Source organism: Schistocerca americana, chromosome 8 (genome assembly GCF_021461395.2).
Source record: "Schistocerca americana isolate TAMUIC-IGC-003095 chromosome 8, iqSchAmer2.1, whole genome shotgun sequence".
NCBI classification, from domain to species: Eukaryota; Metazoa; Arthropoda; class Insecta; order Orthoptera; family Acrididae; genus Schistocerca; species Schistocerca americana.
Genome location: NC_060126.1, coordinates 237,463,624 through 237,491,441, shown reverse-complemented (window position 1 = coordinate 237,491,441; position 27,818 = coordinate 237,463,624).

Sequence of the window (27,818 nt, the reverse complement as noted above, 5' to 3'; positions counted from 1 at the left end):
TGTTCGGTAGGTGTATGAAGGTGAATAATTTGTACGTTCCAGTTCTCGTGGAGAAGGTGATTGAGTGAATAGAATATGGAACACATTTTTTTTGTACGCGAAATGAGAGCCGGTGTCTGTCGGAGGAGCCTAAGCAGCGCACCCTTCGTGCGGTGAGTAATACGAGAAGGGCCGCCTAACTGTTTGTGGCCGTGTATTTGCTCGGCCCACCGATATGGAAATAATGACGCCAGTTACTAACTGCTGGTCAGCACGGGAGAGTATTTCATTATTAACGGCGCCGCCGCGTACGCTGGGACAGTCACTGCGGCGGCGACCGTCTCTGGAACCGTGTGCGCATGCCCAATAGCTCATAGCGGCACACATGCGCCAGCCGCGACGTCTGGCCGGACGGATTTGAATAACAAATTAAGAGAGCCGACAAGATGCCGAGGGAGTAAGCAAAAAAGCAAACATAGCGATATTTATGTCACTCGTTTCAGTTAACCGGTCCGTCCGTCTCTCTACCTTTCTCTCTCTCTCTTAGCGAACGGCTTTGTGCGGCGGTGTTTAACGAGCCGGGGCAAGAGAACGCGACGACAGGCGGACGGTAAATAACGCCGAGCAGTGGTTCGCTGGGAGCGACCGGAGCCGTAGGTCGCGGTGGTGCCGAATGAGTCCACAGGGATGGATCCGCACGCGAAGGCAGGGACGATCTGGGGAGTGCCTGGTAAAGGAAGAGCTCTCTGTGGGTCACGGGACATACAGACTCATAGAAGATGGCGTGAACGCTTGAACATCTGTTGCGCAGACAAAAGGAACCAGCTACGAAACCCTCAGCCAACAGGTGTATACTTAACCTTTCGCGGGATTGCACCGGGTGGTTACAATCAAAAGTGCAGTTGCTCACTGAGGTCCATTGTGGGTTGTACACTACCAGCCATTCAAGTTGCTACACCAAGAAGAAATGCAGATGATAAACGGATAATCATTGGACAAATATATTATACTACAACTTGAAAGGTCTCTGTTGCATTCCTTTCATGTTAATTTCTTAAATCTGTTGTCATTTACGGCATAAATTCCTCTTCTAAATTTACTGTGGTGTTTCTGACTATCTGGGAGGAGACTGAGCAGTGAAACGTGTTACTTTTACACATAAACAAGAACTATCTGTCACACTACTACACTTTAAAACACAGTTTATATGTAATTCATGCCACACAGTCTCATACAGAACCTACATCCGCTTTCTTTTATATACTGTATACGATAAGATACTGTCATCTCCCTTCCCTTCTGTGTGAAAGGATGAAAGAGCAAATGTATTTCTAGTTGCATGCTTGATGGTAGCAGACAAGCCTGTCTGCTAGAGAACGGTAGGACCAACTTTGGAACAGGTAGCTACGCTTTCTAAAAGCAGAGAGGTTTCTATTCTTAGTATGGTCCTGTCCATCCCTTGTCATGTTGGTATAGGAAGCTGCCTCTCTGGTCACTTCCGTTTGTATCTGTTAAGCGCGCCGGCCGAAGTGGCCGTGCGGTTAAAGGCGCTGCAGTCTGGAACCGCAAGACCGCTACGGTCGCAGGTTCGAATCCTGCCTCGGGCATGGATGTTTGTGATGTCCTTAGGTTAGTTAGGTTTAACTCGTTCTAAGTTCTAGGGGACTAATGACCTCAGCAGTTGAGTCCCATAGTGCTCAGAGCCATTTGAACCATTTGTTAAGCGCGCTCGGTAGGAGCCAGGGCAGTCTGTCCGCTGCGAGCATCTGAAGTGGCAAGATCTCCGGCTAAGCGCGTGTCTGCTAAGTCCGTAGGACAATGGATTTCTTAAGTTCAGCCTAACTGAAAATTTAATCACCTTTATTTCAGGTTTAACTCTAAAATATCTAATGTTATCTTAAATTGCAACGCAGTGTAATTCGAGTGTGAAGTTCAGAATATCTTCCTGTAGTTGCTTTGTCACTACTTTGTGAATAAAGTGGAACCACGTGTTGATCAGTAACTCTAGCTAAGATCATCAATCTTTAATGCGAATGTGCGTGAGATTATAACGTTTCGTCTTGACAATATTTTTCAATATAGCAACTTTTCTTTATGTTCAACCCACGTGGGGTGTACTTTGTGAGACCAGTACCACGTGCTTGTACAATTGTTTGACCCATCAGGTTAATAATAAGACGATAGTAACCAGTTCGAGGTTTTTCTTTTGTAAATTGCTTTTCGATCAAATTTATTTTAATTATCAAAATTATTGTGGAGTTACACTCTTTGTGTAAACCAAGTTGACCACGTGAAGCATGTGGTGTAATCATCAAAGTAGCCCTCAGCTATTCTTTTCGGGAAGATTTCACAGAGAGTTAGTATGAATTTAATATACCAGTGTGTGGTAATTACACGACGGGCAGGATTGCGCTACGAACGTAACTTCTTTGGGTGAAAATTGAATCGTTTGATTGTTGTTAATTCCCCCTTGCATATCTTTCAACGTTCTTCGTGTGTTATTTTATGAATGCAGTGTTGTATGCAGTCTCCAAATCTTGCCTCCATATTTGATGTGTTCCGTAAAATTACAAACTCACATTTTCACAATCCTAAATAAGGCACCAGTTTAGTTATGAATCAAGTTTAATATGCTGACATTTCAATGATCAATGTTAAAATAAATTTCCAAATATGACCTGATTTATTTCTTTTTATTTAAATTATATATATATCACCGGTTGTCGTATGACTATTAAAAGACTATAATTAATGTTAGTCTGGTTGGGAATTTGGTAAGCTAGACTGGATACCTGGTGAAACAGTTGCTCAGTAATGCAAGGTTAACTTCCCCAGACAGCTCACAGCTTTTAACCCACTTTTATGGTCTTGAATATCAGCACCGCTTACACCTCAAATTAATGCAGCAACATTACAAACTGACATGTGATTACATTTTCACGCAATTTGGATGCATGGATCCTGAGAAATCAGTACACAGAATAACCACCTCTGGCCGTAATAATGGCCTTGATACGCCTGGGCATTGAGTCAAACAGAGCTTGGATGGCGTGTACAGGTACAGCTGCCCATGCAGCTTCAACACGATACCACAGTTCATCACAAGTAGTGACTGGCGTATTGTCACGAGCCAGTTGCTCGGCCACCATTGACCAGACGTTTTCAATTGGTTAGAAATTTGGAGAATGTGCTGGCCAGGACAGCAGTCGAACATTTTCTGTATCCAGAAAGACCCGTACAGGACCTGCAACATGAGGTCGTGCATTATCCTGCTGAAATGTAGCGTTTCGCAGGGATCGAATGAAGGGTAGAGCCACGGGCCGTAACACATCTGAAATGTAACGTCCACTGTTCAAAGTGCCGTCAATGCGAACAAGAGGTGACCGAGACGTGTAACCAATGGCACCCCATACCATCATGATACGCCAGTATGGCGATGACGAATACACGCTTCCAATGTGCGTTCCCCGCGATATCGCCAAACACGGATGCGACCATCATGATGCTGTAAACAGAACCTGGATTCATTCGAAAAAATGACGTTTCGCCATTCGTGTACCCAGGTTCGTCGTTGAGTACACCATCGCAGACGCTCCTGTCTGTGATGCAGCGTCAAGGGTAACCGCAGCCGTGGTCTTCGAGCTGATAGTTCATGCTGCTACAAACGCCGTCGAACTGTTCGTGCAGATGGTTGTTGTCTTGCAAACGTCCCCCTCTGTTGACTCAGGGATCGAGACGTGGCTGCACGATCCGTTACAGCCATGCGGATAAGATGCCTGTCATCTCGACTGCTAGTGATACGAGGCCATTGGGATCCAGCACGGCGTTCCGTATTACTCTCCTGAATCCATCGATTCCATATTCTGCTAACAGTCATTGGATCTCAACCAACGCGAGCAGCAGTGTCTCGATACTATAAACCGCAATCGCGATAGGCTACAATCCGACCTTTATCAAAGTCGGAAAAGTGATGGTACGCATTTCTCCTCCTTACACGAGGCATCACAACAACGTTTCACCAGGCAACGCCGGTCAATTGCTGTTTGTGTGTGAGAAATCGATTGGAAACTTTCCTCATGTCAGCACGTTGTAAGTGTCGCCACCGGCGCCAACCTCGTGTGAATGCTCTGAAAAGCTAATCACCAGCATATCACAGCATCTTCTTCCTGTCGGTTAAATTTCGCGTCTGTAGCACGTCATCTTCGTGGTGTAGCACTTTTAATGGCCAGTAGTGTAGTTCTCGTATTCAAGCGAACATAGTATATATTCTAACCGATTTATTCTGGGGGGGAAAAAATAAATTAGTTCCAATTCTGGCCACCAGTTGCAAAACTGGTTCCCTGAATGCAAGGAAGACATATAGAAACGTTTCCATATGTAATGGAAACCTGGGCGGAAACTGTCGTTTACACAGCTTGTTCGATATGACCACCGGAATTGTTGAAGAGATGCTGCACAGTGCCGTATTAGCACCTAGTACGCAAAATTGGAACTAACTTTTTTTCCGGGGTAAACCGGTTCCACATCAGCGTATTAATCAAGTTTCGCTGCCATGCGATGATTACAACCCAGTATCGTCCTATGTCAGTAGCTGCGCTTTAATTATAACCACCCGCTAGTAGGCTGTATCTTCTATTTCAAGTGCGTTTTTCTTCAAGGACGTTGGCGATCAGTAGTAACGTGATCTGCGTTTGTCCATGGCTTTTATGGACAGCAATTTTCTGCCCAATCCAAACCTCCGGCTTAAGTTCAGCAAGTAGTTTAATAATTTACGTCTTGTATCACGTCTGCTACCAATCTTTCTTTGAAATATTAATTACAGCAAAACACTCCGCCTTCAGGCCGTAAGTGGCCCATCGGGACCATCCGACCATCATGTCATCCTCAGCTAAGGATGCGGATAGGAGGGGCGTGTGGTCAGCACACCTCTCTCCCGGTCGTTATGATGTGTTTCTGTAAGCGGAGCTGCTATTATATGAGCGAGTAGCTCCTCAATTGGGATTACGAGGCAGAGTGAATCCCGAAAAACGGCAACAGCGCATGGCGACTAGGATGGTCACCTATCCAAGTGCTAGCCCAGCCAGATGGCGCTTAACTTCGGTGATCTGACAGGAACCGGTGTATCCACTGCGACAAGGCCGTTGCCATTAGTTACAGCTGGTTGTTCTTATTGTTGCGCATTACATGGGCAAAGTATCCAGATTTCCTTTCCTTGACGGTACTGAGAATTTCTGAATCTATATTCATATTCCATAGTGCTGCCACATTTGTGACTTCATCTGTCCATAGTATCCTTAATATCCTTCAGTGCACCCACATTACAAACGCCTTCACTTCTTACCTAATACTGAGGAGTCCATGACTCAGCTACACAGAGTAACAAAAAGAAAGGAAGGAAGCAAGGTCAGGATTTAACGTCTTGTCGATATGGACGCCATTAGAGGTGGAGCACAAGCTCCAAATGTTTCAAGGATGGGGAAGGAAATCGGTCGTGCCCTTTCAAAAGGACCATCCAGGCATTTGGCTGGAGCTAATTAGGGAAATCACGGAAGATTTAGATCAAGAAGCCGAAGGCGGATTTGAACCGTCGTCCTCCAGAATACGAGTCCACTGTGCTAGCCGCTGCGCACTGTTGCACGATCATAGAGTATGATACTGAACACGCAGCATCGAAGTAGTAGACTGCTAAGTTTGATACCTATGTCACGCCTAGTCATAAGTCTCTTCATTCTCTGGAAAGACTTTGTGGCGTGATAATTCTGAAGAGAATTTCTTGAGAAAAGTCCCAGGTATCGCCAGTCTGACACACCAAATGTTTAGGTGAAGAAATCTGTTGAATCTTATCAGTACCAAGTGTAAGAGTTTCCTGAATTTCAACTCGGTTTCCATTTTGTCGTCTTGGCGCTTAAACTGTTGATGTCTTCAGTAACAGAGTTCAGTATTTCTTGCACATGTTCCATCCTGGTTGCAAGAAAGAGATAATTATCAGCAAATCCGATGTGACTGATGACAGCTCCATAATTTTCCTTCGAGAGCAACTCCGTAATATTTTTAGAAGGCCGGCCGGAGTGGCCTAGCGGTTCTAGGCGCTACAGTCTGGAACCGCGCGACAGCTACGGTCGCATGTTCGAATCCTGCCTCGGGCATGGATGTGTGTGATGTCCTTAGGTTAGTTAGGTTCAAGTAGCTCTAAGTTCTAGGGGACTGATGACCTGAGCAGTTAAGTCCCATAGTGCTCAGAGCCATTTGAACCATTTTTAGAAGGGACATAACAATGTATTGCTTTCGAGAAGTCGAAGTTCAAAGTTTCACGAGAGTGAAAAATACCATAGAGAAACGTAACTACTCGAGCAGCTTTTGAAAATGTTCACTAGAAATCTCTCTTTGAAATTCTGAAGGTAGCAGGGGTAAAACACAGGGAGGAAAAGGTTATTTATAACTGCTACAGAAACCAAACGGCAGCTATAGAAGTCGACGGGCATGAAAGGGAGGCAGTGGTTGAAAGGGAATGAGACAGGACTGTAGCCTATGCCCAGTGTTCTTCAGCCTGTACATTGCCCAAGCAGAAAAGGAAACCAAAGACAAATTTTGGAGTAGGAACTAAAGTTGAGAGAGAAGAAATAAAAACTTTGAGGAACGCCCATGACATTGTAATCTTGTCACAGGCAGAAAAGGACTTGGAAGATCAGTTGGCCAGAATGGACAGTATATTGAAAGGATGGTATAATGTGAACATCAACAAAAGGAAAACACGGATAATGGAATGTAGTCGAATTAAATCAGGTGATGCTAAGGGAATTAGATCAGGAAATGAGACACTTAAAATGGTAGTTGAGTTTTGCTATTTGGGCAGATAAATAAGTAATGATGGCAAAAGTAGACTGGCAATCGCAAGAAAAGAATTTCTGAAAAAGAGAAATTTGTTAACATGGAATATAAATTCAGGCGTTAGAAGTCTTTTTGTTTTTCTGGAGTGTAGCCATGTATTGAAATGAAACATGGACGATAAACAGTTTAGATGAAAAGAGAACAGAAGCTTTCGAAATGCGGTGCTACGGAAGAATGCTGATTAAGTGGGTCGATCAAGTAACTAATGGGGAAGTACTGAATAGAATTGGGGAGACAAGAAATTCCTGGATCAACCCGACAAAAAGAAAGGTTCGTTTGATGGGATTCTGAGACGTCAAGCTATGACCAGTTTAGTACTGGAAAGAAGTGTGGGGAGACCAAGAGATGAATACAGTAAGCAGATTCAGAAAGATGTAGGTTGCAGTTCAGGGACGAAGAGGATAGAGTGGCATGGAGATCTGTACCAACCAGTCTTCGGACTGAAACCACAACAAATTACACACGCCTGATGATGCTTCATTTCAGTGAAACGAAACATGTTTGGTGACAAAAACGCCCATTTGTTTTTGTAGATGCAAAGACGGAATTAAAGTATCTTCAGTAAGTTTCCAATGTTGTTTCTGAAGATCTGGTAGTAATTAAAATTTTTGTGACTGTGTCTGACAGAGTATAAAACAAATTCCGATCAAAAATTTTGTACGTGGCTGCACGTTCAGACACCGTGAATAGTTACAATTGTAAGAAAAACAGCCCTCGGTCACTATTTTTAACAAATTAACCTGGTTTCAACACTGCTACGAGTGTCTTGTTCAGAATTTAAAACAAAGAATGGTCTATATTCTATAACATGGTCAAAGAATAATGATTAAAAACGTATGATAGGGTATAAGTACGGAATCATCGTAAAAGACTGACAGTACTAATATGTCATTTATAAAATAATAAATATGCCAAAAGGGCAATAGTCACAAAGATATTTAAGATAAGGAAAACTCGTTTTGCAAGCTGCACCACGCAAGTAACGAGCAGCTCGCCATCACAGTTTCCTTTATCTTAAATATCTTTGCGACTAATGCCCTTTTGGCATATTTATCATTTTATAAATGACATATCAGTACTGTCAGTCTTTTACGACGATTCCGTACTTATACCCTATCATACGTTTTTAGTCATTATTCTGTGACCATGTTATAGAATATAGACCATTCTTTGTTTTAAATTCTAAAGAAGACACTCGTAGCAGTGTTGAAACCAGGTTACTTTGTTAAAAATAGTGACCGAGGGCTGTTTTTCTTTCAATTGTAAATTTCGATCAGTTCTGATTGTAAAAAGTTTGGCATTACAGTTGTTGTTCAGACACCTCCAGTCTTCGTCATCAGTGTTCTTTATAAAGCAGACAACCTCGTGATAGCCTTCGCCTGTTCTGCCTGCGCCGAGCGGCTCTAGGCGCTACGGTCTGGCACCGCGCGACCGCTACGGTCGCAGGTTCGAATCCTGCCTCGGACATGGATGTGTGTGATGTCATTAGGTTAGTTAGGTTTAATTAGTTCTAAGTTCTAGGCCACTGATGACCTTATAAGTTAAGTCCCATAGTGCTCAGAGCCATCTGAACCATTTTTTTGTTCTGCCTGCCGGGCGAGCTGATGATTTCGGACTGGGGGACTACTGGACCTTAACTCGACTTTTTCTGGTCGCAAATTTCACTGGGCGCCCGAATTTCTAATCGGTGCTGTTTACAGTACAGCGTCAATGAGTGGAGGTAGAGCGAAGATTTCTGAAGTGAGAGATCAGTCTGTTAGTGTGTGTGTGTGTGTGTGTGTGTGTGTGTGTGTGAGAGAGAGAGAGAGAGAGAGAGAGAGAGAGAGTGAGAGAGAGAGAGGGGGCGGAGGGAGAGAGATATAAATGGACAGAAAAATTTTGGAAAGTGTGTGTGTGTGTGTGTGTGTGTGTGCGACAGAGAGAAAAGAGAGAGGCAGAGATAAAGAGGGACAGAAAGAGTGAGTGAGCGAGTGAGTATGTGCATGAGAGGTCGAATCGGAGAGTAACGCGTGGATGTTAGCCCTGGGCGTGAGTGGCTACGGTCTCTGAGATTAAAACCGTGTCCCGTTCCTTTTTTCGTGAGTTCCGGGGGCGGCCGCCTTGAGCGCTGGCATCGGCGCGGCCGGTAGCCCCGGAAGGTGACCACGCTGGGCGGCTTTAATTGAATGCGCTGTCCGCGGCCGGCTGAGCGCCCCCAGGGGACCAGAGAGAGGCGGAGAGGGAGACGGAGGCGGAGGCGCTCTCGTGACGTGGATTATGCCTGCCAGCCGCCTCCCCGTGCCCTGGATTCCTCTTCTTAAAGGGGATGCGCCCAGCTGCGCAGCCGACTTTCGCCCGTGCGTTTTCGGTCTGCCCGAGAACGCGAGCTCAAGACCAGGCGCTCGCATTCCTGTCAGGCGGCGTGGGTCGTCTTTCAATCTTCGGAGCAGAGGAGGTACCTGTTCACTTGCGATCGAGTGCCACACATTAGCCCAGGCAGAAAATTTCTCGGCACTATTCAGAAACAGCAGTCCCGTTATGTTAATAGTTTTTTAAAAAAAATATTGGTTTTTCATTTGAAACAATGTAGCCTTTCACAGGTGCTTTTTATCGTTCGTTAAAACAGTTAAATCAATGGTATTCAGGTACAGATTAACATATGTACCCAGCGTAGTGCAGCTACTCGACGTGGGAAGGAGTCCCTGCAGAAATACTGATCTGTCCATAACTGCTAAAGTATTGCCGGTGCAGGATTTTGTGCAAGAAGTGACCCCTCTATTATGTCCCATACATGTTTGATGGCATTCATCTCGGCCCGCCTGGGTGGCGAAATGATTCGCTCGAATTGTCCAGAACGCGTGTGGCGCACTGCCATCCAAAAATTTGCATCGTTTTTCGGGAATATGAACTCCAGGAATGGTTGCAAATAGTATCCAAGAAGCCGAAGACAACCATTTTCAGTCAATGATCGGTTCAGTTGGACCAGAGGACTTATTCTATTCCGTGTAAACACAGTCGACACAATTATGGAGCTGTTACCAGCTTGCGCAGTGCCTTGTTGACAACTTGCGTTCATGGCTGCGTTGGTCCTGCACCACACTAGAACCCTACCATCAGATCTTACCAACTGAAATCGAGACTCATCTGACCAGGACACGGTTTTCCAGTCGTCTAGGATCCATTTGATGTGGTCAAGAGCCCAAGGAGAGGAGCTCAGGCGATGTCGTGCTGTTAGCAAATGAACTTTGGTAGGTCGTCTGCTGCCGTAACCCATTAACCCCAGGTTTCACCGCACTGTCCTGACGGATACGTCCCACGTTCATTTTCTTGGTTATTTTGACGGTGTCACTTGCCAGTTAGCACTTACAGCTCCGGCAAACGCCGCTACTGTCGGTCATTAGCGGAGGCCGTCAGCAATGTGTTGTCTGTGGTGAGGGGAAATTTGGTATTCTCGGCAGAATTTTGACACTGTGGCTCTCGGAATGTTGAATTACCTAACAACTTCCAAAGCAGAATGTCCCACGCGTCTAGCTCCGACTATCATTCCGCGTTGAAAGTCTGTTAATTCCCGTCGTGCTACAACAATCACGTCGGAAACCTTTCCACATGGATCACCCCAGTTCAGTGGCAGCTCCGGGCGCAAGCCTCTTCTGTGGGTGTCGTTGTCCCGTGGTGAGTGTAGTATTAACCAGTTGTTGCTTTCGCCTACTGATTCTCGGTCGTATTCTTCAAATGCTTCGCTTTTTTATGTGTCTTCACGGTTGGCGATTGCAGAGACAGTGTCCTCTTCATGTGGTCTCTTGGTCTCCTCCCCTTTAGAGGTGGAGGAGTGCCACCGGCCTTTTGTGGCTCTCCCGGTCTTCTTTGGTTTCTCCAAGTGGGTTATCAGATATCAAAGTCTTGTTATAGCATTTCGCTGCAGTTTTGCGAAATCTGTCGATCACGAGTGGTTCCTCTGCTGCTTCGTGGAGCTACTTGGCAGGGAAATCTCGTGGTACATGGTAAATCCGTTGGAGCGCTTTATTTTGCAGCTTCTGCAGTTGGTCCATATGTTATTTAGCTGCATTTCCCAAGACCGTGCATGCGTAGTCCATTACCGGACGCACGCACGCTCTGTAGAGATGTAGTCAGTCTGTTACAGGGAGCGACGATTTCTCGTTAATGTGTGGGTACAGTGACCCAGTCGTTGAGACGATTTCCGCCAGGCTTCGTCAACATGTCTCTTCCAGGCGAGCCCTCTGTCGAAGGTGACTCCCAGATACATCGCAGAGGTAGTCCACTGTATGTTGGTTCCGAAGAGCTGTACATTCGGTATCGCCAAACTGCGCTTTTTAGTGAGCGCCAGAGCTTGGCTTTTGGTTGCGTTGAAACCAATCCTCTTTTTCGCTGCCCAGCGTTCGAGGTCGAAACAGGCCTCTTGCAGTCTTCTAGGGAGGCTGTCTGGTCTTCGACTCTGCGTGATGAGTGCCGTATCATCAGCATAGATCGTTCGGCGTATGCGTGGCGTTTCTGGAATATCTGCTGTGTAGACACTGTAATGGGTGGGCCCCATTGGAGAACCCTGCGGTACTCCTCCTTCAACAGGTCGTTCCGTAGACAAGGCACTACCCAGTCCGAACTTGAATGTCCTCCCTGTGAGATAACTCTGTAGCAGCTGGATGTATGCTGTCGGGTTGCCATATTTACACATGCTGTGCAGCAGTTCCTGGTGCCACACGGTGTCAAAGGCAGTTCCGACAATGCACTGGGCCCTTTTATACCTTGTGCACGCGATACTACCGCCTCTGTCTGTGTGGTTATCGCTTTTCCGTGACTTTTGCCACCTCAGTGTATGTCTGCTACCTACGAGTAACATTACATTACATCTTTTACGTTCGGATATATTAAAATGTTCAAACTGGAGATGCGCGACCTGTAATTGCTTACATTCATTGGATTCAGGAGAAGTCCTTTATTGGCCAAGATCGCAATTTATTATTTTGTTGATTACTAGTTTCGGCTAAAGCTTTTAGCCATCTTCAGGTCTGGATTTACACAAAAAACTGCATACAAGAGAAAATGGTTTGGAAGAAACTGCCAAAACGATAGTTCCGTGGCGTAAATACATACTACTAGACAAATTATTTTCTGCGTATAACCACCAAACGGTAGGACATATCGTTAAAAATTTTATGCCGTCTGCATAGCTCAGTGTGAAATAGGTCGATGAAGTATTGATGTGAAATCACTTAAAAATATATATTTACCTTATGAACAAGTATTACGATTCAGGGCTCCATCATATCGAAAGAAAAGTCGAGAACGAACATAATTTTTACCCAAGACTACAAGATCGTAATGTGTTTTATTGTGCTTTCACTCTGCACACGTGGAGTTTATTTAGTGTAATACTATAAAGTAGTGATGCGACGCTCTTTTAGTCTTGGGTAAGAATAATGTAGTCCCATACTTTCTTTTGATATGATGACACACTATGTCACCATACTTGTTAATGATGTATATATATTTTAGGTGATTTTACATTAATGTTTCATCGACCTATATAATATGATTGAGCTACAGAGCACGCACAAAACTTATGACGATGTGTCCTACCTGTTGGTGATCGTACTTAGAAAAAAAGTTTTGTTGTCCAGTATGCATTTATGTCGTGGAACTATTGTTTTGGCAGTTTGTTCCACACAATTCTTTTATATTCAATTTTAAGCCCAGTTACAGATCTAAGACTGGCTAACAACTTTAGCCGAAACTATCAGTTAATAAAAACAATAAATTGCGATACTGACCAGTAAAGGATTTTTTTAAATCCAAGGAACGTACATGATAAATTGAGAGAGAAAAGCTTCTGACCATAAATCAGCACGAATTTAGAAAGCGTCGGTCGTGCGAAACTCCGTTGGCCATTTTCTCGCACGTTATCCTGTGGACCATGCATGAGGGGTAGTAGCCGGATTCAGCAGACCTATATTTCCGGAAAGCGTTTGAGAGAATGCCGCGGTGGAGACTGTCAACAAAGGTTCGAGGTTCGATCATACGGAATAGATTCTTAGATATATCAATGGTTCGAAGAGAATGCTACGGCCGCAGGTTCGAATCCTGCCTTGGGGAATGGATGTGTGTGATGTCCTTAGGTTAGTTAGGTTTAAGTAGTTCTAAATTCTAGGGGACTTATGACCTCAGATGTTAAGTCCCGTAGTACTCAGAGCCATTTGAGCCATTTTTTGGGTTCGAAGAGTTTTTTAAGTAATAGAACCCAGTGCGTATCTCTGGATGGCGAGTGTCCATAGGCGATAAACGCGGCATCACTAATGCAGCAGGGAACCGTTGTAGGCCAGCTCTTGTTATCTGTATACATAAATGATATGCCGGACAGAGCCAACAACAGCCTGCGACTGTTTGCTGATGACGCTGTAGTGCATGGGAAAGTGAGTCTTTGAGTGACTACGCTGATACAGGATCACTTGGACACAATTTCTATTTGATGCGACAGAGCAAGGTGGCGCAGTGGTAAGCGCAGTGGACTCGCATTCGGGAGGACGACGGTTCAAACTCGCGTCCGGCCATCCATATTTAGATTTTCCGTGATTTCCCTAAATCACTTAAGGCAAATGCCGAGATGGTTCCTTCGAATGGGCACGGCCGCTTTTCTTCTCCAACCTTCCCTAATTTATATACACTTTTATTTTTATTTACACGTCAAGTTCCGAAGGACCAACTTGAGGAGGAAATCTCCACGGTCATGGAACGTGTCAGTACAGGGAATTGCAACATAAAAGTAATTACAGATAAAAATAAATGCTCATGAACTTGAAAAAAGTCAGTCCATAAGTTAAGTAAACGCTATCCGCACTACAATAAGAATCAGATTAATTTTTCAACGAACTCCTCGACAGAATAGAAGGAGTGACCCATGAGGAAACTCTTCAGTTTCGATTTGAAAGTGCGTGGATTACTGCTAAGATTTTTGAGTTCGAGTGGCAGCTTATTGAAAATGGATGTAGCAGTATACTGCACGCCTTTTTGCACAAGAGTTAAGGAAGTCCAATCCAAACGCAGGTTTGATTTCTGACGAGTACTAACCGAGTGAAAGCTGCTTATTCTTGGGAATAAACTAATATTGGCAACAAGAAACGACAATAAGGAATACACATATTGAGAGGCCAATGTCAAAATACACAAACTCGTGAACAGAGGTCGACAAGAGGTTCCTGAACTCACACCACTTATTGCCCGAACCGCCCGTTTCTGAGCCAAAAATATCCTTGTAGAATGGGAAGAGTTACCCCAAAATATAATACCATACGACATAAGCGACTGAAAATAAGCAAAGCAGACTAGTTTTCGTGTCCGAGCTTGTGCTCCATCTCTAATAATCTCGTCGTCAACGGGCGTTAAACACTAATCTCCTCTTCCCTGCTGCTATTTGATGTGACGAGTGAAGGTTTTCTATAAATGTGGCCAAATGCAAATTGATGAAGATTAGTAGGTGAAACGGTCTTTTGTCGTTAGGTTACGGTATTTATGGTGTGCTGTTTGATACAGTCACCGCGATTAAATATGTAGGCGTAATGCTAAAAACCGATATGAAATGGAACGATCACGGGAGGATGGTAGCGGAGAGGGCGAATGGTCGACCTCGGTTTATAGGGACAATTTTAGTAAACTCCATAAATGAGACCGTGTATAGAAGAAAGTGGGATGCATTTTTGAGCGCTGCTCGGTGTTTGGTTTCCCCACCAGGTCGGTTTCAAGGGAGACATCGAAGCAATTCAGAGACGTGCTGCTAGATTTTTTAGGTGATACGTTCGAGTTACATCCGAGTGCTACCGAAATTCTCCGTGAAGTGAAATGGGGAACCCTGGCGCATAGATGACATTCATTTCGCGTAACACTATTTACAAGTATCTCCGCCCCGGTAGCTGAGTGATGCCGGCACGGTAGCTCAGCGTGTTCGGTCAGAGGGCTGCTCGCTATCTGTAATAAAAAAATAAATAAAGGAATCAACTATCAACTTGAACGGATGACTTGTGACGTCCGCCCAGACCAAACGCAACGAACAATACCGAACAAAATGAGAAAAAAAAGCCGGCCGAAGTGGCCGTGCGGTTAAAGGCGCTGCAGTCTGGAACCGCAAGACCGCTACGGTCGCAGGTTCGAACCCTTCCTCGGGCATGGATGTTTGTGATGTCCTTAGGTTAGTTAGGTTTAACTAGTTCTAAGTTCTAGGGGACTAATGACCTCAGCAGTTGAGTCCCATAGTGCTCAGAGTGTCCTTAGGTTAGTTAGGTTTAACTAGTTCTAAGTTCTAGGGGACTAATGACCTCAGCAGTTGAGTCCCATAGTGCTCAGAGCCATTTGAACCATTTTTTTTAGAAAAAAAAAGGTCAGCGTGGCAGAATGTCAATCCTAAGGGCCCGGGTTCGATTTCCGGCTGGGTCGGAGATTTTCTCCGCTCATGGACTGGGTGTTGTGTTGTCCTAATGATCATCATCATTTCATCCCCATCGACGCGCAAGTCTCCGAAGTGGCGTCAAATCGAATGACTTGCACCCGGCGAACGGTCTACCCGACGGGAGGCCCTAGTCACACGACATTTATTTATTATTTACAAGTATGTAACGTTGGTAACGTGATTCTGCCTCGAGTAAACATTTTTGCCCCTTGTTTAACGCACAAAAATGTTTCAATGTGTTTCACGATCATCAATGGGTTCAATTATTTTCTTAGTATGATATGCTGATATTTATATGGCTGTCTGACGTTTGCACTCCAGCCGAGATTTTGCTCCTGTATGCCATTTTTTGTCGAATCTGCTTTTCGTACCATTTGTGTGATACGTGAGCTGTGCTTTCTAGCACACACTGTGTCACTCTTTATCAGATACCTGGTGCGTATCTGATAAACGTTGACTGGTCGTGTCCTTCGCAAGCTTACCACAAGACAGAGTGCGGTACACCACTAATGGTATTGGTTGCAGGCTCTGAGCAACAAATGTCAACTAAATAGAATTAAAAAAACCGGCAACACAAATACAAAACTAAAAAAAAAATAAACCACAATGGTAAGTGAATTTTCAGAAAAATAACAGGTGCATTAGAAGCTACAGGTGGCTGGAAAATGAGATGAGAACATCTACTAGCTTATACAGACAATATCAAAAATAATGGAAAAACGAACTTCTTTCGCACCTTTACCGAATTCATGATAAGAAGCTAACGAAACAAATTTCTTATACTCGTATTTATGGGAAAATAAATCAACAGTGTTATGGATTACAGAAATAAGAAAGGAACTAGAAAGAAACATCAAAGAATCGGAAATAACAAGAAGAAACATTTTTGAGAATAAAATACTAAATTAAGAACTCCTTCAAGGCAGAAGAAACAAGGCATTAGGAACAACATGGGTGGAAGAAAGGAAAAGAAAACATCGGGAGAAGATGAAAAAGTACTGGAAAATTCGGAAATCCAAGGTGATCAATAAGAAGATAAAAAAGTACAAAACCAGTTAATGACGCCCTAACAACTGAGCAGTAACTGCTTACTCCTTCCCAGCGTTCTCCTCATAAATCGATACACTCTCTGTGCAACCGATTCTACGAGTTCGTTTCACTTCCGACACCTACGTACCAGTACGTCTCGTTCGTTTATTCGCCTGCCGTGAAAAGCCTCTGGTTATTACGCCCAGCTGTCATTACTGCGCCTAGTAAAAGTGACGTGGGGAGTCTGAGACTGGAGAACGCTCTCGGAACGGGCGCGAGTATATTTACTTAACGTCGGCGCGCCCGCACGATATCTCGAATTACGAGCGGGCGACAGATCGATTGGTGTAACGGCCTGCGCGCCACCGGCACGGTCGAGGAACGCCTGCCGGCCGTAATGCGTTCGGGAAATATAGCAGCTCCATGCCGCGCCGCTCGAATAACACGAAATGAGCGCCATTACGTTTATGGGCGCACCAGTTCGTAGAAGCGTCTGCCCACCGCGCTACGTCGCGCCAGCACTGCGCCGCCGCCGCTGCCACATTGTCGACAGACTGTCCCGGAGGACTGCGCGTCTATTCCGGACGCCGTAACTGCAGCGGTTGATTTGTGGCGCGCCTGTGTAATTGGCCGTTCCGAAGGCGCGACTCTAAAATGTCCCCCCACCGGTCGAAAATCGGGCGTGCGTGACCTGGTCTGAATGGGGAAACGAAGACTCCTGCCCCTTCTAGCGTCGAATGCTTTGAGCACTGTGGCGAGAGCATGATGCAGGAAATTTATGGAAGCGGGTCCTTGTAAAATGACTGGGTCCTCTTGGAAAAGGGTTTAACTCTGGAGGGCTTCTCAGTGCGACATTGTAGCGCAGCGGAATGCGCTGTCCGGGCACCTATAAAGCAACTGCCTTCTGTGGCCATACAATGCAGGAAGGGCTTTCGTAATGGAGGATCAGAATTTTCTTCACTCAACGCTACAAGAGGAAGGACGGAACAGTTTTCTCTTCGACATCGAAGCAAATGGAGTGTGACTAGTAGCTCAGCTGGATACAGGTGCACCAAGTCTTTATATACTTATTACTGCCGCGGTGGCAGCCATTGCCTAGTGTCTAAAATAGACAATAATTTGCTATAAAAAAGGTTTGCATCACCCTGGTTCCCAGAACTCATGAAGATAGACGTTGACTGTGGATGTTCTATCACAAAACACAGTCCCTTTGGCTGTTCAGGGATGTAACTAAACCCGCCCAAAGGTGTAAACAATCATGCATGAACAACACCTATTGGACGGAGGGGGTCCGACAGCCGATCACTTCCTGTTATTCCACCGGGAAGGAGGTACACGGCTCGTGTTGTATGCAGTTCAACCATGCCTAGACGGTCAATAGATTAGATTAGATTTAGATTAGGTTAGTACTTGTTCCATAGATCATGAATACGACACTTCGTAATGATGCAGAACGTGACAGGTTAATAAAAGGTATCTATACAAGATATTACATTACACAAAATATTACATGACACAATTTTTTTGTGGGCATTGGGGAAATTACCCACTTACTATATCCAAAAATTCATCTAATGAGTAGAAGGAGTTGCCATTAAGAAATTCTTTTAATTTCCTTTTAAATGCTATATGGCTCTCTGTCAGACTTTTGATGCTATTAGGTAAGTGACCAAAGACTTTTGTGGCAGCATAATTTACCCTCTTCTGAGGCAAAGTTGGCTTTAACCTTGGGTAGTGAAGATCATCCTTTCTCCTAGTGTTGTAGCCATGTACACTGCTATTGCTTTTGAATTCATTCGGATTGTTAATAACAAATTTCATAAGTGAATATATATATTGTGAGGCTACAGTGAAGATCTCTAGCTCTTTAAATAAGTGTCTGCAGGATGATCTTGGATGAGCTCCAGCAACTATGCTGATTACACGCTTTTGTGCAATGAACACTCTTTTACTCACTGATGAGTTACCCCAGTATATGATGCCATACGAAAGCAGAGAATGAAAATAGGCGTGGTAAGCTAATTTACTCAGATGTATATCGTCAAAATTTGCAATGACCCTAACAGCGTAAGTAGCTGAACTCAAAGGTTTCAGCAGATCTTCAGTGTGTTTTTTCCAGTTCGACCCCTCATCAATGCATACACCTAGAAATTCTGAATATTCTGCCTTAGCTACCGATTTCTGATCGAAGTCTATATTTATTAATGGTGTCATTCCATTTACTGTGTGGAACTGTATACACTGTGTTTTCTCAAAGTTTAATGAGAGCCCGTTAGCAGAGAACCACTTAATGATTTTCTGAAAAACATCGTTTACAATTTCACCAGTCAATTCTTGTCTGTTGGGTGTGATACCTATAATTGTGTCATCGGCAAAAAGTACCAGCTATGCATCTTCGTGAATATAGAACGGCAAGTCATTAATATATATTATGAACAGCAGAGGACCCAATACCGAACCTTGCAGCACCCCATTCTTGATTGTTCCCCAGTTTGAGAAACCACCAGTTTTTTTCATATTATGTGAATTGCTTATTTCAACTTTCTGCACTCTTCCAGTTAGGTATGATTTAAACCATTTGAGCACTGTCCCATCCCTACCACAGTACTTGAGCTTAACTAGAAGTATTCCATGATTTACACAATCAAAAGCCTTTGATAGATCACAAAAAATCCCAACGGGTGACTTCCGGTTACTCAGAGCATTTAATATTTCATTAGTGAAAGTATATATAGCATTTAACGTTGAAAAACCCTTCTGGAAACCAAACTGACATTTTGTTAAAATTTTATTTTTACAAAGGTGTGAAGCTACTCTACAGTACATTACTTTTTCAAGAATTTTGGATAAGGCAGTCAGAAGAGAGATTGGGCTGTAGTTGTTGACATCAGACGTATCCCCTTTTTTATGCAGTGGTTTAACAATGGCATACTTCAGTCTATCTGAGAAAATACCCTTCTTCAGAGAGCTATTACATATGTGGCTAAGATTCCCACTTAGTTCTTGGGAACAAGCTTTTATTATCCTGCTGGAAATGCCATCAATTCCATGTGAGCTTTTATTCTTGAGAGAGTTTATTATCTTCCTAATTTCAGAAGGAGAGCTGGGTGGAATTTCAATTGTATCAAATGGTGTGGATAACGTCTCTTCCATTAACTGCCTTGCTTCCTCTAACGAAAGTTTAGATCCTATTTTCTCTACAACATTAAAAAAATGATTATTTAAAATGTTTTCGACTTCCGGCTTGTTGTTTATCAAGTTTCCATTCGCTTTGATGGTGATGCCGTCATCCTGTACTCTTGGTTGCCCTGTCTCCCTTGTAATAATATTCCAAATTGTTTTGATTTTGTTGTCAGAGGTATTAATCTCAGACATGATGCACATGTTTCTGGACTTTTTAATAACCTTTCTTAATGTAGCACAGTAGTTTTTATAATATTTGGCTGTTTCTGGGTCATTACTCTTTCTTGTTGTTAGATACAGTTCCCTTTTGTGGTTACAAGCTATTTTTATTCCCTTAGTAAGCCGATTCCTTTAGTAAGGCGGTTCAATCGCGTCCACATTGTTACTTTGTGCCAGGAAGGGCTCTCAACAAGGGAAGTGTCCAAGCGTCTCAGAGTGAACCAAAGCGTTGTTCTTCGGACATGGAGGAGATAGAAGAAGACAGGAACTGTCAATGACATGCCTCGCTCAGGCCGGCCAAGGGCTACTACTGCAGTGGATGACTGCTTCCTACGGATTATGGCTCGGCGGAACCATGACAGCAACGCCACCATGTTGAATAATGCATTTCGTGCAGCCACATGATGTCGTTTCTTTAAAGTCAGTACCGCCATTAGACTGTTTTTTATTTGCAGTGTTACACTTACAAGATCATGATTACGGCTTTAAAGTGCCATTATCAAGTGTTTTAATGTTATACAGTGCCTATGATGGCATACTGTCGTATTTAAAATACACTATTAGACACATTGTCTAAGGGTCAATATTTCTGGTAAAAGCCTACTGCTTTATCACTGAGTATACCATCAACATATTGGCGAGGCATTCGTCTTCATGGACGACAATTCGCACCCCCATCTTGCATATATTGTGAATGACTTCCTTCAGGATAACGACAACTCTCGATTAGAGTGGCCAGAATGTTCTCCAGACATGAAACCTATCGAACATGCCTGGGATAGATTGAAAAGTATTATTTATGGACGACGTGAGCACCAACCACTCTAAGGGATCTACACCAAATCACCTTTGAGAAGTGAGACAATCTGGACCAAGAGTGCCTTGATGAACTTGTGGACGGTAAGCCACGAGGAATACAGGCATGCATCAATGCAGGAGGACGTGCTACTGGGTATTAGAAAAAATGGTTCAAATGGCTCTGAGCACTATGGGGCTCAACTGCTGAGGTCATTAGTCCCCTAGAACTTAGAACTAGTTAAACCTAACTAACCTAAGGACATCACAAACATCCATGCCCGAGGCAGGATTCGAACCTGCGACCGTAGCGGTCTTGCGGTTCCAGACTGCAGCGCCTTTAACCGCACGGCCACTTCGGCCGGCTGGGTATTAGAGGTACCGGTGTGTACAGCAATATGGATGGACCACCACCACTGAAGATCTCGTTGTATGGTGGTACAACATGCAATGTGTGGTTTTCATGAGCAAAAAAAAAAAAAAAAAAAAAAAAAGGGCGGAAATGATGTCTATGTTAATCTCTATTCCAATTTTCTGTACAGGTTCCGGAACTCTCGGAACCGAGGTGATACAAAATTTTTTTTGATGTGTGTATAAGCCGGCCGTGGTGGCCAAGCGGTTAAAGGCGCTACAGTCTGGAACCGCGCGGCCGCTACGGTCGCAGGTTCGAATCCTGCCTCGGGCATGGATGTGTGTGATGTGCTTAGGTTAGTTAGGTTTAAGTAGTTCTAAGTTCTAGGGGACTGATGACCTTAGAAGTTAAGTCCCATAGTGCTCAGAGCCATTTGAACCATTTGATGTGTGTATATAAAAAATGTTAACTTTCATTAGTACAAAATCGCAAATGTCCGAAAGTGCTTCACCGATTGCTGTGAAATTTTGACACAACGTCGCATATATATATATATATATATAGATCTACTGGAGTGCCATGTAGTATATATATATATATATATATATATACTACATGGCACTCCAGTAGATCTATAAAAACACGTTGGTATTCGAATGCGACGTTGTGTCAAAATGTCAAAGCAATCGGTGAAGAACCTCCGGAGATGTCCCAGTTTGTACAAACGAACATTACATCTATGTAAATAGAAACTTAAATGTTCGTGTGAACAAATCTTAAATCACTGGAAGTTCTGCACCAACTGCTTCGAAATTTTGACAGATTTGCATTAAAATACACACGTACTATGTGAAGGGGAAAAGGTATTACAAAAAGTTTCGAAAACTTCTTGACCAATTTACTTTAACTTTTTCCATAATTTTCTAATAAATGTTATTAGGAAATAGGGAAGTTGAACTTATGGTTCATCGGCTAATGCTTGGAATACTACTACGGAATCTGAATATACGGTAACAATAATCATGCCTCAAGTTCAGAGAGAGGAAGGAAGAGGAGATAGACACAGGGGTGGATTTCGAACAGGTGCTGGGCACCACCTTCATGGGAAAGTCGTTAGTCCTCAAATGCAATGTAGTAGGTACTGATTACAAATCGCTGCAGACAAGTTATAGAGAGACTGACCTGTCAGCTGTAGGCTGGGAGAGCCTCCTGGTACCAGTAGCCAAAAACTGGCTCTGATGTCCCCAACAGACAGGGTGACGAGGCCACTGCACGACTAGCCGTGGTGAGTTACAAGCTACGCAATTGAGCCATACTGCGATTATTGGTTACGCAAAATAGAACTTATTGCACTGTTTTCCTTTGTGAATTTCGTTTTCTCTTCTCCTTCCTAAGTCTCGAAGTAAACAGCAGAGATAATGGCGCTTGCAGTTTGCAGTCCTCTGCGCGAGTGACGACGGCACAGAGGAGCGGGCCTCGGAGCTGGTGGTGGGCGGTGCGGCAGCCGCGATGCTTATCCGGCGGCTAGGCGGGGTGGGGCGTGTCTTCTGTGAGGCCGGCTCGGCGCCCGGAGGGAGGCACGGCTGGCGCCCGGCCGCCCCAGTCCAGTCCAGTCCAGTCCGGGCGGTTCGGCGGCTGCAGCCGCTGGTAATTGAGAGGCTCGCTTACCGCCTGACAGCCGATCTGATGGCCGCGGACCTCTCCCCCACCCTCCCCCACCCAGCGCGTGGCCGCGCCGCCTGCCGGCTTCACGGAAGGTTGCGCCTCCATTGTGAGCTTCGGCACGCGGACGTTCAGTAGGCACCGCCTTGCCGAGAGCACCGACAGCCGTCTTCGAAACACAACGTAACGCCTACCTCAGGGGACTGTGCTGGGGGCCGATCTATACGTAAGTGACATGGCAGCTCATGCTATCGACGTGGAAATTTTCACCGACCTTTACGACCTAAAGCTGAGTCCATAAACAATTCAGCTTTCTATCTGCGAAGGTACCAGCGAGAAAGGATACCGATTCACCCTGGAAGAGCACCAGTTAGGAAACTGGACTTTATAATTACACTGAAGCGCCAAATAAACTGGTCTAGGCATGTGTATTCAAATGTAGATATATGTGAGCAGGCAGAATACGGAGTTACGGTCGGCAACGCCTATAGAAAACAACAAGTGTCTGGTGCAGTTGTTAGATCGGTCACTGACTGCTGCTACACTGGCAGGTTATCAAGATTTAAGTGAGTTTGCACGTGGTATTATGGTCGGCGCAGGAGCGATGGGACACAGCACCTCCGAGGTAGCGATGAAGTGGGGATTTTCCCGTACTACCATCTCACGAGTATACCGTGAATATTAGGAATCTGATAAAACATCAAATCCAGAAGGAGATTTTCACTCTACAGTGGAGTGTGCGCTGATATGAAACTTCCTGGCAGATTAAAAGCTGTGAGGACGGAGCGTGAGTCGTGCTTGGGTAGCTCAGTTGGTAGAGCACTTGCCCGCGAAAGGCAAAGGTCCCGAGTTCGAGTCTCGGTCCGGCACACAGTTTGCCAGGAAGTTTCATATCAGCGCACACTCTGCTGCAGGGTGAAAATCTCATTCTAGAAACATCCCCCAGGCTGTGGCTAAGCCATGTCTCCGTAATATCTGTTCTTTCAGGAGTGCTAGTTCTGCAGGGTTCGCAGGAGAGCTTCTGTAAAGATTGGAAGGTAGGAGACGAGATACTGGCGGAAGTGAAGTTGTGAGGACGGGGTGTGAGTCGCGCTTGTGTAGCTCAGTTGGTAGAGCACTTGTCCGCGAAAGGCAAAGGTCCCAAGTTTCAGTCTCGGTCCGGCACACAGTTTTAATCTGCCAGGAAGTTTAAAAACATCAAATCTCCAACATCACTGCGGCCGCAAAAAGATCTTGCAAGAACGGGACGGAAGACGACTGAAGAGAATCATTCAGCGTGACAGAATTGCAACCCTTCCCCGAATTGCTGCAGTCAACAAGTGTCCGCGTGCGAACCATTCAACACAACGTAATCGATATGGGCTTTCGGAGCCGGCCGCCTCGTGCACTCTTGATGACTGCACAACAGAAAGCTTTACGCTTCGCCTGGGCCCGTTGACACCGACACTGGACTGTTGATGATTGGAACATGTTGCCTGGTCGGACGAATCTCGTCTGAAATTGTATCGAGCGAGTGGACGTGTACGGGTACGGAGGCAACCTCATGGAACAGTGGGCCTTGCATGTCGGCACGGGACTGTTCTGGCTGGTGGAGGCTCTGTAATGGTGTGGGGCGTGTGTAGTTGGAGTTATATGGGACCTCTGATACGTCTAGATACGACTCTGACAGGTGACACGTTCGTAAGCATCCTGCCTGATCACCTGCATCCATTCATGTCCATTGTGGATTTCGACGGACTTTGGCAATTCCACCAGGACAATGCGACACCCCACACGTCCAGAATTGCTACAGAGTGGCTCCAGAAACACTCTTATGAGTGTAAACACTTCCACTGGCCACCTAACTCCCCAGGCATGAATATTATTGAGCATATTTGGGATGCCTTGCAACGTGATCTGTAGCCCCTTGAACTCTCACGGATTTATGGACAGCCGTGCATCATTAATGATGTCAGTTCCCTCCGGCACTATTTCAAAGATTAGTCGAATCTATGTCACGTAGTGTTGCGGCACCTCTGCGTGCTCGCGGGGGCCATACACGGTATTAAGCCGGTGTATCAATTTCTTTGGCTCTTGAGTGTAGTTTAATTGCTATGGTTTGAGAAGATAGCGGCTGTTTTCGTAAATGTCACTAAAGCCAAAGTGCAGCCAGCCGCACTTTTTGAATCAGTGATTCATTTGACAGTAGTATCGTCAGAAGGAAGCAAATTTCACGCTTTGTCCTTTCATACGGCGTGTTTATAAATTAGTTATACAAAAATAGCATTTAGTTGTGAAGAAGCTAAATAACTTACAGAAATGTTGGTTCAGCACTGAACGCAGTATACTCGTATCTTTAAATTTTACACGTATATTCAATGTGGCTGCCTTTTATAACACGACAAATGTCCCATCTGTAATCAATTTCTTGCAAAATCGTATGAAGCAAATCATGATGTATGGCGGCAACTGCTCGTGTCGTCGCAGCTCGTCCACGTTTCCTGGAGGTGATCGAGCAGAAGGAACAAACGCCCTACTTATTGTAACGCCATACAATGATGTACATTGCGGTTAAATCAGGCGATTGTGTTGGCCAGGATATTCCACCGCGTCGAGTCCAACTCGACTCATTCTTACGATGACACACAACAATTTCACGATGATAATGTGGTGGTGCGGTGTCTTTCTGGGAAATAAATTTGCGTACGTCTCGTTGATTTACCGGGGATGTCAATGTAAAGCTACGGAACTTGTTTGATCACTGCGTCAGAGACTGTTCGCCGACCCTGACCCGGCGTTCTATGTGATACACAACCAGTTTCGGTGAAATGATTGTACCAGTTAACAGCAGTTTGTTTTTGAGGTGGTGTCTTGCGACATTTAGTCCTGAATTGTCTCTGAATTTTAGTAGCGGATTTTTATCCGTGAAACCATAAACAACACTGCGCAAGCTCTGCACCGTTATTTGACTTCCATGATGACTGTTGGAATAACTAATTTGCGCATGCCATCTTGCTGGAACGTCGAACAGTATTAAGCGGCAATAAAAAGTGGAAGACATACTGGATTCAGTGCTGTATCAAACATTTATAGTTATTTACCCTGTTCACAGTGAAAGATTATTTTTGTACAGTATAACTAATTTGTAAACATGGTTTATTACAGACTGCTCACGATTTTCTTGTTTACGAAAGCTTCTACATTATACTTAATTGAGAAAAGGCTTTGTTTTCTAACTTTGAGCATAGGTGTGTGCATCACTGATACGTTACATCCTATACACGAGCTAGTGCTAGAGTAATGACGAGATGGACACATGTGTTTGCATCTGACGTCACATCAGTACTTTGCATCGGCTTGTGTTTTGACTGGCTGTACCAAAGAAGAAGATGGTATCGTAATGGAATACTTCTACAGATGTGATAAACACACAGCTGTAGAAGTATATTATTGCAAAGATTCATGTTCTAAGCTTATATCGTGTCGGAAGTCAAACATTTAACTGTTAAAATAGTAATAATGTTCGAGGGTTGGGAATTTAATAGTGGCCACTCTTTATTTACAAATTATGCAAAATAGATACGTATTTCAAAGTCTTATTAACATTCAGAGTAGTCACCAGCAATGTGTATAATCCGTTGCCAGCGATGTGGAAGTCGTAGGATACCCTTCGCAGTGCTAGTTATGTAGACAGTTCGAGTGGAGCGACCTATTGCCTTGACTAATTTCTGTTACAGTTCTGAAGCGAATGCCATGAAATGAATTCTTCGTCTTAGAAGCCAAGCTGAAGATAAGGACGTAAGTCAAGAGAGTGTGGTAGGTGATACATCTCTTCCTAGGCCCATCGATCGAACATGTCAATCACATGTAACGCCATATACACCCGAGCATTGTACTGGAAAGTGATAAGCGAATCCTACAGAAACTGTCGCCCCTTCTTATTCTAATCTGTTCACACATCCTGCGATCAGGTTAAGGAAAAAAGCGGCGACACTTTCTGCAGGACCCACCCATCATTTTGCACTCAACACCGCGCTCAGCGGGTTATACACAATGCTGGCGACTACTTTGAAGGACAGTAAAACTTTGACACATTTACCTATTTATAATTTGTAAATAAATAATTGCCACTCTTAAAGTTACCTGAAGCGAAATCGCAACGGTGGCTTAGCCCCCAAATGTCCACATGAGGTGTAGCCATTAATATGGAAGTCATCAGGAATCCTACCTTTCCCTCCCATGAAACGTGAGAAATTTCGCACCATGTTAACAGTATTTCTGTCCGACCAGCACTGTGTATTGCCACAGTTCTAGACTCTATATACGCCTCGTCAACAAACACTTAAAGACTGTTCAAACTTAGTACGAACTTTAGAAATTGTTTATGCGCATTTGTGCTCCATATCACGGAAATATTTGGCACCGTACTCCTCCATTTTCATGCTTCGAGACAACATCACTCGTCTTATTGACTATCGCATATTGTCTCCCTTCCAGCAGAATTTTGACTGAGAGCAGAGAAGTTTGAATTGTTGGGATCTTTCGTTCCTGGGAGTTGTCCAGTGCTATCATTCACTGTCTGGCAGTTGTTCTCTGCTGACGACGCAGTTCGAAGGTGCAAGTTCGCTTTCTGATGTAGCATGAAGTGTTAGCTTTATATTTCAGAGTTCATACTCTGAGCAGCTTGCATTTATCTTATTGTTTATACATATTCGGTGCCGCGTTCATTGGATTATTTTTCTCGTTAATTTAAAAATACGAGATGGACACATGATTTTGTTCTTATTTCAGTCTTCCGCACGATGTCAAAGACCCACATTATTAACTTCTGTATTTCACGTTAGTTTTCTCTTTTTGGTTTTTCAAACGCAGTAGTATTCGATGTTGGTTTTATATTTAAATAAATGTCTCGAATTATGATATCGACTTCCATTTATGAACCATACTTCGTAAAATCCCTACCGAAATTGGGCGATCCTTGATTGGCAAATATAATCAGGGATGACCTAAAGTGTTCTTTCAACGTGATGCTGTCACCGTTGCACGCAGTGATCAAACTGCTAATGGAAATCTGCATAGATTCGTGGTAACGTGTGGGTAGCGCTCGAAGGTTTTTGTTTCGGAGATCAGTTCGTTACTAAGATAGATTAGTTTCAATGTGCCTAGTACACGTACATATTTTTACATTAGTCTTCTAGCTGCAGTATCCACTTCCTGAAACTCGATAGCAATGGTGATGGCATTAATTGGTTGTGAGATGTACTGTACTTCGAAGGCGGGTCCAGTCACATTAAAGTGACC